Source organism: Tachypleus tridentatus, chromosome 10, assembly GCF_004210375.1.
Source record: "Tachypleus tridentatus isolate NWPU-2018 chromosome 10, ASM421037v1, whole genome shotgun sequence".
Taxonomy (NCBI): Eukaryota; Metazoa; Arthropoda; class Merostomata; order Xiphosura; family Limulidae; genus Tachypleus; species Tachypleus tridentatus.
In genome coordinates, this window is record NC_134834.1 from 37,566,106 (window position 1) to 37,580,862 (window position 14,757).

Here is a 14,757-nt window from a genome sequence, read left to right on the forward strand (position 1 = left end):
GTTGGCTTATTTTGAAATTAATGGTTTAACCAGAAAGAAAAAAAGAGGTAATGAAAATATTTTCATTTCATTACTGAATTATGAAGGAGGTAAAATGCCATTAATAAAATCCAATAACTAAAGTAATTATGACGTTAACGCAAAAGTACATAATTAGAAACTTTCGCACGTTTTGTGGCTTGAGTTGTCAAAGTAACAAAGTTGTAATTGGCTGAATTATTACCACAGCGGCATCTATTGACCGTCATGATATTGCGTGCACTTGATATGTGTTCTTTAAATTTGAAGACTGAGATGAGCGAAAGTCATTTAAATAAACACACTCACACATATAATATGTATACTTAAGTTTTTAGTATAGTTCTGGCCAAATTATTTGCATAATATTCTATATTGATGTTATTTCTGCATACATGGAATAGGTACTGGTTAAAATGCCCGAGCAGTAACAGAAAATGTAGCGAGTGATCGAACAGTGCACCAGTTTTTATAAAGGTATGTGCAAGTTGTTTTGAGCATTTATTAGACAAAACACACACACACATCTACTTTGTATAAAAGGGTGTGCTTTTATTATAATATTTTTCGCAACAGATCAACTCTTTGTTCGGATAATTGCTTTGTATTTGGAGAAGAGTCATGGCTCGTCACACGCCAGAATTTATAGAACTTCAATTCGTTCGACTGCCCAAAAATGGTATGGAGTAAAATGACATTGTCAGGACAATGAGGTGCCCCAAGTGTACTGCGTACAGTATCCTGAAATGTCATCAGATTACAGAACACATTTTTTCAGGAAAGTCTACTGGTAGACACCGAAAAACTGCTCGAGATGATCGTGTTTTGGTGAGGTTAACACATTAAGGTTAAAAAGAAGTCTTGCAAGACCTTATGACAGGAGTTGAATTAACACATTCATTCCAGGGTATCAAGAATAGGGCCTGGCATGACCAGGTGGGTTAAGGCGTTCGATTTGTAATCCGAGAGTCGCGGGTTCGAATCCCGGTCGCATCAAACATGTTCGCCCTTTCAGCCGTGGGGGCTTTATAATGTGACGGTCACGGTCAATCACACTATTCGTTAGTAAAAGAGTAGCCCAAGAGTTGGCGGTGAGTGGTGATGACTAGTTGCCTTCCCTCTAGTCTTAAACAGCTAAATTAGGGATGGCTAGCGCAGATATCCCTTGAGTAGCTTTGCGCAAAATTAAAAAAACAATCAAGAAGAGTAGTAAATTCGATACTGACCAAATAAGATTATTTTGCAAGAAGGGCTAGCTGTAAACTGACATTAACCAGCATTTACCGTCGTCACTGTCTTACTTGGCAGCACAAAATACCAACTCACAGTTAGAACACTAGTGAGATGTCACTTTTCAAATGAGTCCTGTTGGTTGTTAAAGCTGATGGTTGGATTCGTGTTCGTCGTTCGCGTGAAGAACAGATGAGGGAATACTGACTTTCCCAAAGGGAAGATAGTGGAGGTAGTGCAGTACACATTTTGGAAGCCATTAAATCTTCCAGGAAAATGTCAATGCCTTCTACAGGCATTACGTGGATATGATATTTTTGCCGTATGCTAGGGAAAATATTACCAATAACTTTGTGTTCCAGTATGATAATGCCACTAACTACAGTACACATATTACACAGGATAATGTCCACTTGGAGGACTTTACAAGATTGCCGTGACTATAAAAGTCTCGAGACTATAATTTCGCTGAGAATTGAGTCACATAATTGTTAACCACAACCCTATACCGCTACTGTATCTAAGTTGCAGCGCCTTCTAGTAACAGGTTGAGATGAAATCAAGGTGAGTTACATCAGTAACCTCATTGACTGCTTATCACTCACCTTGAAAAGGCTGTATGAAGAGGACCAACCAAATACTGAGTGTTTAATACGAACTGATATTAGGTTACAGGCGCTATTTATAATAGTTTGATGTTATAAAAACATTAGTCATTATATAGGTTTTGTTATGATAGGTGAAATGCTTAATTACACATCTTTCTACAAGTATATCATAAAATTGCTGACTCTTCTAATAAATCATTCATGATATCCTTAGAACCTGTCTCGTTATACAAATTACACATGTAGGGGGTTAATATAACATGCATGTCTCAGTTTGACAGCTCTAACTGTATTTATATTCTATTTTAATAATAATAATGATCTAATTTGTTACAAAATGTACAAACATTTTGACCAAGACTGTATATGCGCCATCAAACATAACTTACTGTTTACCTATCTTGATAAGTAGAATAAACATATTTGTTCTAAAATCGAACGAAAACAAATGGTAAATTATTTTCTTTTCCGTTTTCGCTGTTTGTATATGACTCATAAAGGAAAGGCATTATCTTGTTTTTCTAGAAGGATCGATATGCATTAAGAAAATTTCACATGATGAAAAAGTGCATTCTTCAATATCTCAGAACAAAAATCTTTATAAGCAATAGAGGCGACGATATTTAACTTGAGTGCATTCAACATAAAAGAAATGTGATGTAAAGTATTCGCATTCCATTTTAACAACACAAAGTTAAGTAAGGTTTTGCATTTTACCGCTACACCAAACAACTAGGATTAAAAATAGCATAAATGAACATAAGATTTTCGTCAGCCATAAATGAACATTCAAATCAGTAAGTCTTTTCTTTCTCATTCACTTTAATTATCCTGTATACCTCTAATTTATTTGTTTAATTTAAAACAGTGTTTTTGTATTTGTATCAAAAACAGAAATACGATTTTTTCCTTAAATTTATAGACTGAAGACAATTTATATATAAGTAATATATCGACCTGACTGACGTTTGAAGATTACTAAATTTCGGGAATATTTTTTACGCTTTCTTCATAACAATAGTAGCATCTGTAAAATAACATTGTTAGTGACATAATTAAAATAATATTTGTAATAATATTTCAATAATACTATTGTGTCTGAGCAGAAGTTGCGAACGTAAAATTTCTTAAGTTTTAAGACAATATAGCATTCTGAGTATAATAGTTTACAGAATCCTAAGAGTCAAATGAACATTTTGAGTAAGATGTTTTTGGAGATTTTTAACAATGATACATTTTCAGTGTGGTATCGTAACAGAATTATAACAATAAAACTTATATTGACTTAGTTTTAACCATGACCATAGACTGAAACCATCTCTGGCATGGTATTATTTACCATGGCTACAAACTGGATCCCTTTCTGACTTGGATTTTAACCATGACTAAGTTGTAACATGTATTTCAAGAAGTCTATAACGAATTTCAAAACTCTCAAGCAACTTTTGTCCAGCAAAACATCTATGTATAGGTACCCATTTCAGTGCCAAAAACTTCAATGACTACATTATTTTAATAAAGTTTAAACAATTTTCAAAAAATTTTGAAACACGGTAACTTACATCAAGTGATAAAACGTATAGTACGAACGAAAGAGAACCATAATTGCAAACAATAATTTTTTTTAAGTTATAAGATAACACACGCCCCCTAGTGGCTTAGCGATATGTCTACGCTGAAAACTGGGTTTCTATACCCGTGTTGGGCAGAGCACAGATAGCCCATTGTGTAGCTTTGTGCTTAATTCAAAACAACAACGACAGATAGTACACACAAATGTCTTATTTACATTTAAAGTGTATTATTTTCTTCATTATATTATAAGGATATTTATGTTTTCCATTCATTGATTTTAATGAATTTTTGTCTATTATTGCGATGACACTAAAATGAAAAGTTTACGTAAAGGGTAACAACTCCTCTATTAATTTTACTGTCATTCTATTAACTACCTAGTAGGGTACTTAGAAATACTCCGGTCGCTCTTTCTATTGACTCCAACGTTTAGTTCCTCGTTTTTTATTATTTAAAACAAAGGTTGGAATGAATAACACAAAAGCTTTCAGATAATTAGAAATTATAATCTTTATTACTTCCCACGAGTGTTAGCTTTAAATGGCTGCGAAACGACCTGAGAGGAACTTTACATTATAGCTGGTATAGTATCCTAATGAACTAAAAGTATGTGTATAAGGAGAGATCGTATAATAGGAGATGATAAACATAAGCATAATCACACTTTAATCATCCATTATTTCAATTTAGGTAAATAGATAGATGCCGTATTGGAGTTATTGTATGTATATATATTTTTTTTCATTATCTGAGTGGCAGTCAGAGTATATTTACAATATGTATAAATGGTAGTATCAATGTATATCAAATATCAATAATAAAACACACAAAGTTCTTGTATTTTAACAATAAGCATGTGGTACCTGAAAAATACCAGGTGTTGCTTTTCATTTTAGTTTCGAAAGATTAATATTTTAAAAACCTTTTCGTACATACTCGTCTTTATCGTATGTGCAGTAAGAGCAACTGCTTTGAAATGCAAAGCTAGTCATATTTTGCCAAGAGCCATTCTCGTTTCGAGAATTGTTAAACTTTCCAATAGAATCTGTCGCTGGAAAATGCTTTAGACTTATACTAATGTGTTCGCTATTATCATCGAAAGTGTAAGGTTAAGAATACCCGGAGACTCTGTCTTCTCTGTTTTGACTTATGAAAAGACCAAATAAAGATATTAAAAAGACACTCTTGGAGATATTATGGTTGTTTCTTTCAGAGATTACTTTTTTTTCAAATTTTTATCCCTAAGATAAAAATAAAACAGTCAACAGTTAACAATGTTTAACGGGGTATAATTTCAAAATGACTGAAACCAAAATTAAAACAGTTTGAATTGCACAGTCGAAAAACTAAAATCAGTTCAGGTGATATGATATTGCGTTACATTTATTCGATAAATATGTGTCTGTGTGTTTTTTCTTATAGCAATGGCACATATGACTATCTGCTGAGTCCACCAGGGGACTCCAACACCTGATTTTAGCGTTGTAAATCCGTAGACTTGCCGCTGTACCAGCGGGGTACTTGTTCGATAAAGATAGTTATTTACTTCTATGTAATTAGTGCAGTAGACCTATGCGCAAACATCAAAATAGTTGACATTTTGTATGTTTTTATTAGATACATATGTATAACATTTTTATAGTATCTCAGTCAGGTTTACGCACAAGTAATGAAACACTTTTACAAAAATGTCTTGTTTAATTCGATAAATATTAAAAGATCGTTCTAATAATTAATTATGTAAATCACGTTAAAGCTCCTTCTAACTAATTAACGTTTCTGGAGATACAACTTTATCCATAGGTAAGGAACAAACTACCTAACGTTATTTGCACGTTCCTCGTATGTTACGAAACTAAAACAGTGTCTAGACTTCAGTAAAACAGCTTTATTCAAAAATAATGAGACTAATCGTGTGTTCTGGAAGACACGATTAAACAAAATTACATTATGCATCTAGGTTATGAAAAGGCCTGTCTGTGGACCCATGATCCCTTCAATTCGCGCTTATATATAAATATATTATGGAACGATATTTGCTTAAAGGAGAATAAAAGTATATACTATAAATGCGTAAGATTCATACTGGTACTATTGGAATGCTGGGTATTTACAAACCTTTACAATTACCTCTTCACTGTTGCTGGTAGACACGAATATCGACAAAAATTAAAACTTATCTCTGCCGTTACCTCAACAACATCACTTTCAAATACTGCTATAAAATACGTTGTCTCTGTCGTGTTACCTCCAAACAGCCGCTGTTAAACTTGTTAAACTCTGTTGCTTCCTTCACACAGTCGCTGATAAAAAGTAATCCTAAAAAAATGTTATTTATACTGCGTTACCTCCAAACTATGGCTGTTAAATATTGATCCAAGAACACTGTTTCTGCCACTCTCTCTAAATGTCGTTGGTAATCTTTGATACAAAAAAAATGTCTCTGCCACTACCTCTAGGAGATTAGTGGTAAACTATCCATAAAAATATCCTCTCCGCTGTTTATATTCTGACGTAAGTAAACACTAATTTCCAATACATTAACTCATACTGTTGCTGGTAAAATGTGATCCTGAAAAGTTTTCGTTTAAGTATACTTATACATATGTATACAACACACCATGGGATAACATTAAAGTAACCGTAAAAATAAAATTTAAAGAAATACATGAATTACAGTAATGGCATAAACTTTCCTGAAAACATCTAACACATAAAAGTTAAGGCTTTAAAGACACGAATGTATATATAATCTAATCACAAGTGTTCTGCCAGTAAAGTGTTAGTTGATAAGGGACGAGTTTTATTAGCACTACAAGGTTTCTGCTGATATGTTCTTAATGAATCTCTCACAAGTTTCCTGAACCTACATTATTTTAGAAAAAGTATTTGATAAAAAAAGTAGATTACTGGTGTATCAAGTTCTTTCTAATATAAGAAGTTTAAGATTTTGAACGAACAAAAACTTTCAATATGTTTTTTCACATCTTCCACACGTAATAAATTGAATTTTTTATAACAATTACAACTTATTGGTTTGGAGATAATAATTCGAAACATTCCAAAAATATATGGGCTGGGTGATACCAAGTTTTTAGGGTACCCAGATTATGAATCGAAGCTTCATGATTCACAAGTCTTTGTAAAAACGCTCTTTACCCTTCTGGGTCATGAATGCGATAAAAGAGTAAAGGTTTGTCCTAGTTTGTGAGAAAACGAGAACAGAGTTGGTGGTTAATGCTGTTGATATGTCACATTCATTGTTAAGATGGGCTATGTTAAGATAGCCCTTGCGTAGCTTTGCGCGAATTTTAGGAATAAACCAGAAAACCGTATCTAAGAAAAATAATGGAAATAGAATTCATATTAGCTTGAAAAAAATCATTCTAATATTTAAAACAAAATAAGATAATCTATTAACTATTGGGTGAGGAGTTTGTCTTACAATTACTGGATACTGTTAATTGCTCAGGTGAAAAATATGTCTGAGAAATGAATATTGATTTGGATAGCTATCTATTTATCTCTGTTGGTAATAACATTTTTCCCACCCTTTTTCGACCCAGCATGGCCAAGCGCGTTAAGGCGTGCGATTCGTAATCCGAGGGTCGCGAGTTCGCGCCCGCGTCGCGCCAAACATACTCGCCCTCCCAGCCGTGGGGGCGTTATAATGTTAGGGTCAATCCCACTATTCGTTGGTAAAAGAGTAGCCCAAGAGTTGGCAGTGGGTGGTGATGACTAGCTGCCTTCCTCTCTAGTCTTACATTGTTAAATTAGGGACGGCTAGCACAGATAGCCCTCGAGTAGCTTTGTGCGAAATTCAAAAACAAATCCACCCTTTTTATTATATTATTTTATCTAGTTTCTAACGAAACCCAGTTTTTTAGTATTATAAGTCCTTATGTAAACAGAAACTCATAGGGTAAAAAACACAAATTATATTTTACAGATAAAATAGCAGCGTTCTTCAAAAAGAGAATTATTTCGAGATAACGCCCTGAGGACATTAGCGCATTAAACAGAAATAAAAAAATTAATGAAAACTGTATTTGAAACAAAATAGTGCAAAATTACTAGTGCAACTCTGGTGAACTGTGATTAAAACTAAACAGAAAACTTTTTAATGACAAAGTAATATTCCATGGTAGAAGAACTAATAAGAACACAAAATTCCTCCTTAAAAACATAACTAAAACGTTTGACTGGCTATATGTTTAGGTTTTGAATATTTAAACTTTTGATATTATTAGCAGGTATTCGTTCCGCCTGTGCAAAACAAGGGCAGTTTTGTTTTGTTTTATGTGTTTACACATCCTACTACCGGAGTGAAAATAGCAAAAACCAAAAATGTAATTTTTAATAGAAATAAAATACAATTACTGACTGCTTCATTTAATATCTGGTGAATAATGCACTTTTGCATAAGAAATAAATATCAAAATATAAATTTTATGCATATCTTGTATCATACAAACCAGATCATGGTGTGAAAAAAACGAGTTCAGGAAGTCAATTTAACACAAAAATACGATATGGTTTAAAGACATTGTTAATTATACACTTAATTTTAAATGCTTTCAAAAATTTATTCACCCACTAAATTATTTTATTACCATAACATGGTATTATTATAAGGTCAGTAAATCAACAATTCCTCTTTTCTCTGATCGCAGACTTTTTTATTCCAGGATTCTAAAAGCACTCTTTCACAATTTTCTCTTTTTTAAAGGCCACCCTCCGTATTGGCTTAGCGGTAAGTTGCGGGGCTTACAATGCTAAAAACTGTTCTTTAAAGTTCGCACTTTTAGCAGTAAAGTGCTAATTTGCAATTAGGTTGTGTAGCTATAAGTCAGCTTTCTAATAGGTTAGATTCATTAAAATTTATTGATAATGTTTAAATGTTCTTTTTGAAGTTAAACTACTGTATTATAGGGTTTTATATATAACTCTGGATTTTAGTAGGCAGTATTTTAACCAATATTAGACCAAATTATGAAATTTAGTAATTTGATAACTTATTAAAGGTATTGCCATATTTAGTTGTTGTGATTACTACCGAAATTCCCATTTAACTTTCTTCAGCAACTACTGTAATCAGCGGTTTTCGAAAATGAGAAAATCTGGATAATTTAATTCAGCAATGGTTTGTTAATAGTGTCCTGACTTACTAGACTTAAAAGCGTTAACTTATTTATTATAAATAAATCCTTTATTTATAATTATATATCTAGACGGAACTAATTATGTAGACATATTTATGTAAGTAATTAACTAATAGAGGTTAATCGAAGCTAATGTATTTTTATCAATAAATGTCTTTATTGTAATTAATGGTCACCTTCATTACGGCCGCATAAGATTGTAAACTATCCTCATTAGGCTGGAAATATTCCGGTTCTTCTATGTTTCAAGCACTATTAATGTTGCTTTAAAGGAATTATAAAAAGAAGCTATCAAGATAATTTATGTAAGACGTATTTTATTTCTATGAAATAGCAAAGACTGTTAGTTGAAAAGCTCAGAGACTTACAAATCAAGAAGAAAAATGGATCCTCGTGTATTGTTAGAAGTTAGCATTTTTATCCTGTCTATTTCACTGACACATGGTGTAGAAAAACGCGCTAAAAACCACATATTTTTACCGAGAAAATGGCAAGTGTACTTCACAATTAACATATTTAATACTTCAAGTAATTATAGACTTCATTAATAATCCTATAAGTAAATTTTTTTGAAATAGAAAAATAACATAAATAAAAAAAGCAGAGAAGAATTTTAATTAATTAATACCAGACATATTTGAAAACCAAAAGTTATGTTCATGAGAAAGATGACCTAAGAAACTGGAGTCACATAAAACCCTTTTTAACTACATCCTGCCAAAGTAACTTGAAATTACTTATGAAACTTTGAAGAATAGACTGACTAGCCACTTCATACGATATTTCAAGCGCTCGTGATTAATAGATAGGTTTAGTTTAAGTCCCAAATGCTCGCACTTTCTCTCAGTCATCTTATTTTTTACTTAAGTTAATAATTTTTAATGTTTATCATTTTTGTTCTAAATCAAAAAATGTGTGAAATAATTAATTACTACTCAGAAGAAGTAACAAACAAATTTGAGCTGATAACATTCCTAGGAGTTTCACTAAAACAATGCAAAATATTTTATATGAATTCAACTTAATCTTACAGTATACTTAATAAATATATTTAATGTCAAACTTTAAAAAACTATTTATTTGAAAGCTGTATATTATAAACGGTTCAATCAAGGTATGCGAAACTTCAGTAAATTCTGCAAAATCAGAAATGAGTTTCAGCGATTTTCTAATTTAAATGATTTATCTCGACAAGTACCCGTATTGTGAATTTATTTGCAGGCACTATTTAATACACTGTTTCCGGTGCGTCTATATGCGTGTGTTTCTGTGATTATTCGTATATATAGCATTCGGCCTGTTATAGCAGTTGGATAGCCAGCGTCATCTACTGCTAATAAATATAACTTCACTGATACCAATAAATCGCGACATTGTTTATTAAATTTACATTTAAATATCTAAATATTTCCTCTAACTTCAGCATGATTAATATGAAGTTATTATATAAATGTATATTGTACAAGTATGCAGGAATGGTTTAAAATATTATGCTTACATTTTTTGATATGAAATGGTCCCATAATAGCTTTTGTTGACACTTTGTTGATGGAAGCCGTATTGCTACTGTCAGGTTTTGTTGGTCAGATTCTTCTTAGTAGGTACGTGAGGATTGTTAAGGATACATTTCAACAGTTTCCCGCTGGGACAACGGTAAGTCTTCGAATTTATAACGCTAAAATCAGGAGTTCGATTCCTCTCGGTGGACACAGCAGATAACCCAGCTCTTGCATGTCAGACAGAAAAAAAAAAGTCGTTCCGAAATTCAAGAATAATCTGATAAATGAATTATCATTAATGCAAAATTGTTAACGCCCTACCCCGAATACTGATTGGTTTTGCACTAACTCAAATTTATTTTTTTTAAATACTGTATTTGTAAGTACATAAGTCAACTTAACCACCGCGTGAGATATAAAACTCACTGATTTACAAACATTCATAATGTTGCAATTAATAAACATTGTGTCTTGATATGTAACAATTACCTGTTCATGTGATGTTTCGTATCTTGTGTAATATTAATTATTAGATTAATGCATAATTTAAATTAATATCAGAAACGATGCCATTACTAAATCGAATCAACACGTCAAGTATAAAAGCGAAGTACTGATATATAATCACCTATCAGACTGTAATAATTAGATTAGGACATTCTTAATTTTTCTTTGACTTAGACTTTAATATGTTTATAATTTGTAACACTTTAATCAGTTTCTTTTCGGTCTGTAAAAGTCTAATGGCCCAGTTTGTGTTTTCTTAACGTATTTTTTTTTCTTTTTAGCTCATAACATGGGTTAACAAGCACATATTATGTCGTCCATTAAGACTTCTTAATGTAAATCAAAAGTTACCAATAAATAAAGAATTAATGTAGTGAAAAGCCAAGTGTATCATTAAATCATATTTTACTGTAGTCATCACCATGAACACGAGTCAATTGTTTCCACTTACAGATATGTAGTTAGTTCATTTGAAAGTTAAATAAGGGATCGTTTTGTCTTATAAATTAAAACTGAGCTAAATGTTTTCATAACTTATGAACAGTATAAACTCTCTCTGAGAGTATTTTAGTAACATTAAAATTTATTATGAACTGAGGATTAATTCTATATATCTTCAGATAAAGAGAAAGTCCCTTTAAATATTTATTTTAAAAAAAAAGGCAACATGCTCACACATCTCACGTTTCGACTGAAAGAATGCCTAAAACCAAATGGATCCGGACTTATTATATTTGTTTTTTGCTTGCTTTTGTTTAAGTAAAAACTGCACAACGGACTGTCTACTTTGTGACTACTGCAATAACAGAATTCCGAACTTCAGATGTGTACACTTTCAAGTTATCAAAGAGCCACGAAGAGGCTGAACTAACTATCTTTATCTGTAGTGTTCTTGTACTTGATAAAGTTAATTTCCTTTATACCGAAATTTCAGTTCAGTTTCTTGAAACCTATGGGTTATGACCTATGAAATATTTGAAAACTGAATAAAAGATTGTGTATCATGATAGTGAATTCGGTGTACTTTATTCACACAGTATTATTCAGGAACAGGTTAATAAATTTATTCAACAAAACAAGGTAACTATTTAAGAAGTACAGAATTTGACTCGCGTAATAGAAACAGTAACTATTTAAGAAGTACAGAATTTGACTCGCGTAATAGAAACAGTAACAGCAGTGATTATTCGTTATTCCAGATTTTATGACAAATTGATAGAAGTTTTATTCTTTCTTGATGGGTATAATCAAGAGGATTGTGTGCCCAGACTGTGAATTCAAGGATTTTTTGGGGGGTCATGTTGTCAAAAAAATTATGCTTTGTATGTATTTTGGGGCCATCAGTGATATATGACAGTAAGAGCCAAATCCCATTATTCGTCCAACAAAAATAATTTCAAAATTGGCAGTGGGTGTTTACTACTAGCCGCATTATCCCTAGTATATCATTTCAAAGGTAGGGAGATTTCTGCGCAGATATCTCTTTATATAGTTTTGCGCAAAAACAAAATACAAAACTGTTTTTTTCATAAGGTTATTCACAACTGCTTTCTTTATTAAAATTATTTTATTTGAAAAACAAACTAATCACATTATTATTTCTGTATCACATATATCAAATTAAAAACGAATTTGAAAATACGTATGTAGTTTCACAATGTAAACCTTCATTTAATCATTTTTAAATTTCATATGAACCATCATCTGTGTTGTGCCCACGGCAGAGATAACACCTCAAATCTTAGCCTTATAAGCCTTCAGGCTTACCAATGAATCAACGAGAGGCTGATGTGGATAAGCTTAATGAAGTTGGAATATTTCGTGCTCAATTATCTGACAAAAAATTGCACAACAATACTGGTAATAAAATAGCAATTATTTCTTCTAGCGATTGCAATTCTTTGTAAGTGTTTATAAAGAAAGAAAACACACAAAAATGAATTTAAGCTGCAGTGCCTTTATGAGCATGTTTCACCGTGAAGTTGTAAGATCTTTTGTGCTTTTCTATAAATAAATATACATGTATATATAATGCTTACACGAAACTATTCATTATTTATTAAATCAAATTTAACTATGTCTGTTTTTTATAATTGTTTTAATCTAATATTCGAGGGAATTTCGCGCCTACATTTATTGCTACATCTCTTTCCTGGCTTGTTTTCACTATCTTTCCGAAAGTTAATGCGGGTTTGAATCCCCGTTGCACCAAACACACTCGCCCTTTCAGCCTTGGGGGCATTACAATGTTACGGTCAATCCCACTATTCGTTAGTAAAAGAGTAGCCCAAGAGCTGGCAGTGAGTGGTGATGACTAGCTACCTTCCCTCTAGTCTTACATTAAATTAGGGACGGCTAGCGCAGATAGCTCTCGTGAAGCTTTGCGCGAGATTCAAACCAAACTGAAAGTTAAATACATCTAACATTAAAGTACACAAAGTTTGTTAATGGCGTTGGCAGTTAAAACAAACTCAAACATATATAATGTATTAAAATACACTTTAAACTGAAATAAAAACGTTTTAAGTAATGTGCACAGATTTCTAATACTTGGATTTTTCTTCAATAACGAGCTCTTATTATTAGATATATACTACAGAGCTCTATAACTGGAAATGATGCATACTTTTATCTTCTCATCCTTTTATTTTGCATCTTGTTTAGACAATGTTTCGTGTCTTAACATCCGTCTTTTGTTAAATCATTGAAGTGTTAATTCACTAGGTCAGATAAGGAAACGTTATACGATAAATAACCAGATACATATGCTTTTATCCACTCCTTCTAAGGACAACTACAGTTCATAGCGAGTATAGACTAAACTTGTTTTTTGTCTTTTCATTTTTTCCTCTACTATCTCCATGAGCTTGCGGAGATTTATACATAACTCTGTGATTATATACTGTTCAACGAACTGTTAAGAAACATGCTGTAGAAAGGGTCTTCTACGAGTTCGATTAGCGATGAAAATTTAAACGAATTTTAATGTAACAAAGAAGCAGAAGTCAAGTTCATTCTAATGGAAAAATAATCCGATATCTAGTTTCACAAATGTTAGTTTTATCAAACGAATACTTTAAATAAAGAAGTGGACTTCTCGGATGCAGCTACAAACATTGCAGATATGTACGTATGCAGGCATGTGATTCTTTCATTTTATGTTACAGTGGTTTCAGCAAATCAATGCCAAATACATTACTTTTCTTCGCTACATCCGTAGGTTACCGTGCCTATAGGAATAAAAAAAGGGTTACGCCTTTAAACAACTTGTTTGAAAAGTTCTTGAAAAAGTGTTATTTTTACAAAGGTTTCATTCAAATCCTTTCACTTTTAAATCTTCGTTTGTAAATTTTGATTTTGAGTTTCTGGGATTTAATCAAACTTATCTGGTTTATTTAAAAACTGCTGCATTCTAAACCATCGTTCTCCTCACAAACGTTTATACCCGTAAAACATCTCTATGTTGGTTAACAAATCCTGCTTCGTGTCAGTTATTTGTGACCGTATAAGAGAAAAAAAAAAACAGGTCACACATTCCTGAGAACCATGTTTGTTTGTCACTTTTAATGTAAAAGTACATAATGCGCTGCATATGCTCTGTCCACCACAAAAAACCGAAAGTCGGTTTATAGCACTGTGGGACCGTAAATTTGCCGCTGACCTACTGGTGGACTCTTACATTTTTTAGCACTTTCTTATATTTTATGCTTTTTTTATATTTATACAAAGCTACTCAAAAGCTATTGGTCTGTAATTTTAAGCTACTTTTAGGCTATTCTTTTCTCACTAAGTAACAGGATTTGAGCGTCACCTTTATAACGCACCCATCATTCCAAAGTGGAGAGTACGATGTGAACTTTTGAACCGATAATTCAAAGTCCTTTTGGTCACATTCCTGCTGTTCTTGTATTCATAGTTTAATAATTTGTCTTTAATTATTACTTAATTTTCTATTAACTTTCTGTTGCTATTTAATTTTTCACTTTTTATCTTTTGATGTTTTAAAACTGTTTTTTACCTTTTTGAAACGTGAGGCCTTCAAAATGCAGTTCTAACAGTACACTTCTTAAAACTGTACTGTTCAAAATATAATTTTATCAGTGCATACACCCTTTCCCGGCATCTCAGTGATAAGCCTGAGGGCTTTCAAATCTTAAA